Raw genomic sequence first — 5875 nt, forward strand, 5'->3', positions numbered from 1 at the left:
TCCTTCCTTCCATCCTTTTCCTTCCTTCCTTCCTTCCTCCCTTCCCTTCCCTTCCTCCCTTCCTTCCTTCCTTCCCTCCCTCACCCCTTCCTTTCCCGGTCCATAGTTCGCGGCACATCTTTCCTCCCTGTCCCTTACCCTTGTTTACCCTCAGGTGTATTACCAGCAAAAACCTCCCCGAAGTAAAATAACTCCCGGTCCTGTAACTCAATCTCTCCCCTTCCTCCCTCCCTTCCTCCGACTCGTGTGTGTGTCCGCGGAGGGAAGGGAGAGAAGGAAGGAAAGAAGGAGAGGGAGAGAGATGTAAAGGAGACGAGGGGAGAAACACACACAGACACGACGAAAGGAATGAAAGAAGGAAAGACATAAAATGAAAAGGAAGGAAGGAAAAAACATTAAGGAAAGGAATGAAAAACAAGAAAATGACGGAGGTAAAAAATAAGAATAAGTGAGAGAAGTAAATAAGGATGTAAGTAAAAACAGGAATAAAGACGAAAAAAGAAGAAAATGAAAAAGTTTGACACAGTTGCTTTTCGTTATGACTTTTTCGTGACTGCAAAATTGTGAAGTAACTCTTGTGTGCGTGTGTATGTGCGTGTGTGTCTGCATATGCGTGTGTGTGTGTGTGTGTGAAACCGACACACACATGCATGCACACGTCGACGATGACCTGCTTGTTTATTAAGGTAAGTGTGTGTGTGTGTGTGTGTGTGTGTGTGTGTGTAATTCACTTCTTGGTCAGCTGCGGGTCTCTCTCGAGACAACCAGCCGTTCCCCTAATTAAAGGAGCTCAGAGCTCAGTGACCGATCTTTGGGGAGGACTAAGACCACTCACACACACAGAGCTAAGGGGCTCTCACACATTCCCGGTCCCGGTCCCGATCGTCCCCGATGACTCCCGATAAACCGGTCGCCGGTCGACCGGCTGTAAGATCTGGGATTGTTGGCGGCAGACCGCCGGTCTACCGCCGGTCGACCCTGAGGACCGTAGACGCAACCGACCACCGCCAGTCAACTTTAAAATTTTCAAAGATATCGGCGATGCGTCTGGTCGACCGGCGGTGTCGAAAAATATCGCCGGTCGGTCAACCGCCGACAACCCACGGCAGACCAGTGGCAGACCGGCGGTAGACCGCGAGTGAACACCTGTGTCTGACTTGGGGATTAGCAAGAGAGGAAGGAGGAAAACGAGGAGGAACAGGTAGGAGCGAGGGATGAAGAGAGAGAGGCATGGGTGAAAGAGAGAGAGAGAGAGAGAGAGAGACAGAGAGAAAGACAGACAGACAGAGAGAGACAGACAGACAGACAGAGAGAGACAGACAGACAGACAGACAGTCAGACAGACAGTCAGACGGAGACAGACAGACAGACAGACAGAGACAGACAGAGACAGAGACAGAGACAGACAGACTGACAGACAGAAAGACACAGAGAGAGAGAGAGAGATACTGCTACCATCCATTCTGTTGACGGACGCTCACGAGACTCTGAGGCGTGGACAGATACACATAAACGAAGACGGGACGATAAAACATTTGACACGCGCAGAACACTGAAAAAAAAAAAAAAATAGTAATGCTGAAAATAAAATAAAAAGTGAAAAGTCCTAAAAAAAACTCATGTAGCCAAGAAGAATCGTTAGACGTGAAAGTAAAGAGAAAAAAATAAATATAAATAAAAACTCGTGTAGCCAAGAAGAAACGTTAGATGTGAAAGTAAAGAAAAATTAAAATAAACTAAAAAGCGGACGTTCTCTGAAAATATAGAAACGGTAAAGGTGAAAGAATACTAAGACTGAAAATAAAAATAAAAACTGGAGTCTTTGAAAATATAGAAAGTTATGTAATCAAAAAAAGCGTTACATACCCAAAAAAAAAAGAATATCGAGACTGAAAGGAAAATGAAAAGCGAAAAGTCTTAGAAAACTATGCAATCTTAAGTGACCAAGAAGATATGTTAAAAAAGAATACTAACACTGAAAATAAGACAAAAAGCGCAAAAAAGCTAAAAAATAAAATGTTAAGACTGGAAATAAAACAAAAAGCGAAAAAAAGTAAAAAAAATATTAAGACTGAAAATAAGCGAAAGAAGCTAAAAAATATATATTATGACAAAATAAAAAGTGAAAAAAGCTTAAAAAAAATATTAGGACTGAAAATAAAACAAAGCGGAAAAAGGTAAAAAAAAAAATATATATATATTAAGACAAAATAAAACAAGCGAAAAAAAGCTATTTTTTTTAAAACTGGAAATAAAACAAAAGCGAAAAAAAGCCGCAGATCTGCCGCCGGTAGGCCGGCAGTCTACCGCCGACTGACCTGCTGCAGTCGCGGGTCGTAGAAATCGAAAATCGTATATGGTCGCCGGTCTACCCCTGGTAAACCGCCGGCTTACCGGCGGTAAGCCGCCGGTCCCGGGATTATTGCCTATTTTGTCGGCAGTCAGGCACCAATTGGCTTATCGGGAGTCATCGGGGACGATCGGGACCAGGACCGGGAATGTGTAAGAGCCCCCTTATATAACTCTGTGCTCACATGCAACACACCGCGACAACGAGGTAACAACTCCTCACCTTACATCGCGTGCCTACTCACTGCTAGGTGAACAGGGGCTACACGTGAAAGAATATAAACCCAACTTATCTTCACCCGGTCGGGGAATCGAACCCCGGTCCGTCTGGTTGTAAGGCAGACGCTCTAACCACTGAGCTACCGGGCCATGTGTATGTGTGTGTGTGTGTGTGTGTGTGTGTGTGTGTGTGTGTGTGTGTGTGTGTGTGTGTGTGTGTGTGTGTGATAATAATAATAATAATTATTATAATAATGTACGGTGTATGTAGTTTTGGCAGCCGTACGACTGAAAATATACAAGTTACAGATACATTTGAAAGCAAATACGTAAAAAGAAACAAGTACAAGCAAGGGGATGGGGACGGGGTCTGACAAATTTATGGGAGGTTTGGGGGATGGTGCATGGGGGTGGGGGGTGGGGGGGGTGGGCAGCGTGGTGGTGCCGGGAGGGGGGAAGGATGGCCTCTTGCAGATGACGGGATGGTGTTAATCTTCAGGTCAGCGCTGGGTCAGGTGACAGCTGATGGTGGGATGCAGGTGGAGCGGTATCGGGAGGTCACTCTGGTTACCGGCTTAGCGTTGAGGTGCCAAGTGTTTGGCCGGCGCGACAAAGGCGATGGTGGTTGCTGCCCGGCTGGTGTCACGCTGTCTTCTGTGGGAACAGCTGCACAGCCAAGATGAGGCGGCGTGCATCTTGCTCCACCTGAGTGACGAAGCTCCAGCACTGCACTGTCCTCTGAACTGACCTTCTCCAGCAGCAGGGCAGGCGGGCTGGGGCATTACGGGGCCTGGGGGTGTCGGTTGTGACGGTGATGACGGGCGTCGGCGACACATTCAGCCTTCCCTACCCTTAGTGACACCACTAACACACTGCACTCACTCTGTTCGTCTGTATAATTTCATTGCATTGCATCAAATCTTGAAAGTTCCTTGGAGAAGGGGGAAGGGCCGGAGAAGGGGGAAGGGCCGGAGAAGGGGGAAGGGGCGGGGAAAGGGGAAGGGGCGGGAGAAGGTCAACAGGCTGACCGGTGGCTGCTAAAAAGGTTGCTACGGATAGCGCCGGCCCGGTGAGGCCAGGACGGTGTGTGTGTGTGTGTGTGTGTGTGTGTGTGTGTGTGTGTGTGTGTGTGTGTGTGTGTGTGTGTGTGTGTGTGTGTGTGTGTGTGTAATTCACCTCTTGGTCTGCTGCGGGTCTCTCTCGAGACAGCCAGCCGTTCCCCTACGGAAGAGCACAGAGCTCGTAGTGCCGATCTTTGGGTAGGACTGAGACCACTCACACACAACACACCGCGACAACGAGGTCACAACTCCTTGCCTGACGTCGCGTACCTACTCACTGCTAGGTGAACAGGGGCTACACGTGAAAGAAGATAAACCCAACTTATCTTCACCCGGCCGGGGAATTGAACCACTGTCCTTCTGGTTGTGAGCCAGACGCTCTACCCCTGAGCTACCGGGCCGTGTGCGTTCGTGCGTGCGTGCGTGCGTGCGTGCGTGCGTGTGTGTGTGTGTGTGTGTGTGTGTGTGTGTGTGTGTGTGTGTGTGTGTGTGTGTGTGTGACAAAACCACCTCCCGTTTCTAACTAAACTCTCCCCCACACATTGCAACATTACAGTCCACTTGTTGCCGCAGACTGAACTTATGATATTGTAAATTGCACGGCACATTATTCTTACACAAAACACTCATTAGTTGAACACTGCCTTTACACGTACACTTAACGAAACAATCGGCCCAGTTCCCGTAGACTGTTGTGTTGCCGGGGGCCAGACCGAGAATATTGGACCTTGTGTTTTGAAGGGGTTCATAACGAGTGCATGGGTCCTTATGTGTTGACCTGAATGTTACAGTACTCTTTGCCTTATTTTTTTTTCTTTCTCTAACCCTCCTCCTTTTCCTCCCAGTAGAGACCGCCCATCATACACCAAGGCCTCAAACAGAAAACACACGCAGACACCAGACTACTGTGCCTCGAAGCGTTGAAGTCAAGAAGGACATTTCTGTCCTATACACCAACGCTCGGAGCTTAATACACAAACGGGATGAGGTACTTGCCTACGTTTACGTAGAAAGACCGGACGTGATTGCCATCACCGAAACGTGGGCCACCCCTGACCACCTAATGACCGAATTCTCAATTCCGGGATACAAGAGCTCCTACAGAAACAGACTTCACAAGAAAGGAGGAGGTGTTATATGTTACGTCAAGAACACATACCCGGCCGTGAAAATAACCAAAGAGGACTCAGAGAAATATCACACTCTATATATATATATATATATATATATATATATATATATATATATATATATAAATCTATATATATATATATATATATATATATATATAATTTTTTTTTTTTTTACAACAAAGGAGACAGCTCAAGGGCACACACTAAAAAGCCCGCTACTCGCTGCTCCAAAAAAAGAATCAAAAGAGGTGGCCGAAAGAAAGGTCAATTTCGGGAGGAGAGGTGTCCTGATACCCTCCTTTTGAAAGAGTTCAAGTCGTAGGCAGGAGGAAATACAGATGAAGGAAGATTGTTCCAGAGTTTACCAGCGTGAGGGATGATAGAGTGAAGATGCTGGTTAACTCTTGCATAAGGGGTTTGGACAGTATAGGGATGAGCATAAGTAGAAAGTCGTGTGCAGTGGGGCCGCGGGAGGGGTGGAGGCATGCAGTTAGCAGGTTCAGAAGAGCAATCAGCGTGGAAATATCGATAGAAGATAGAAAGAGAGGCAACATCGCGGCGGAATTTAAGAGGTAGAAGACTATCAGTAGGAGGAGAAGCGCTGATGAGACGAAGAGCCTTAGACTCCACTCTGTCCAGAAGAGCTGTGTGAGTGGAGCCTCCCCACACGTGAGATGCATACTCCATACGAGGGCGGACAAGGCCCCTGTATATGGATAGCAACTGCGCGGGGCAGAAAAACTGGCGGAGATGATACAGAACGCCCAACCTCGAGGAAGCTGATTTAGCGAGAGAGGAGATATGAAGTTTCCAGTTGAGATTTAGAGTTAAGGATAGACCGAGGAAGTTTAGTGTTGAAGACGGTGACAGCTGAGTGTTGTCGAAGAATAGGGGATAAGTGTTTGGAAGATTGTGTCGAGTAGATAGGTGGAGAAATTGAGTTTTTGAGGCATTGAAGGACACAAGGTTCCTTCTGCCCTAATCGGAAATGATAGCAAGGTCTGAGGTTAAGCATTCTGCAGCCTCCAGTCTGGAGTCGTGTACTTCCTGTTGAGAGGGTCTTCTATTGAAAGAAGTTGAATAATGCAGAGTGGAGTCGTCGGCGTATGAGTA

General features: G+C 47.1%; 1 non-coding gene across 1 annotated transcript; it reads right to left on the bottom strand.

Moving 5' to 3' along the window:
• Positions 1-2644: 2644 nt before the first annotated feature.
• Positions 2645-2718, bottom strand: Trnav-uac (transfer RNA valine (anticodon UAC)). Its single transcript has one exon. It is a non-coding gene; the product is annotated as a tRNA-Val (tRNA).
• Between the last annotated feature and the right edge of the window lie 3157 nt (positions 2719-5875).

Source organism: Eriocheir sinensis, chromosome 19 (assembly GCF_024679095.1).
Source record: "Eriocheir sinensis breed Jianghai 21 chromosome 19, ASM2467909v1, whole genome shotgun sequence".
NCBI lineage: Eukaryota > Metazoa > Arthropoda > Malacostraca > Decapoda > Varunidae > Eriocheir > Eriocheir sinensis.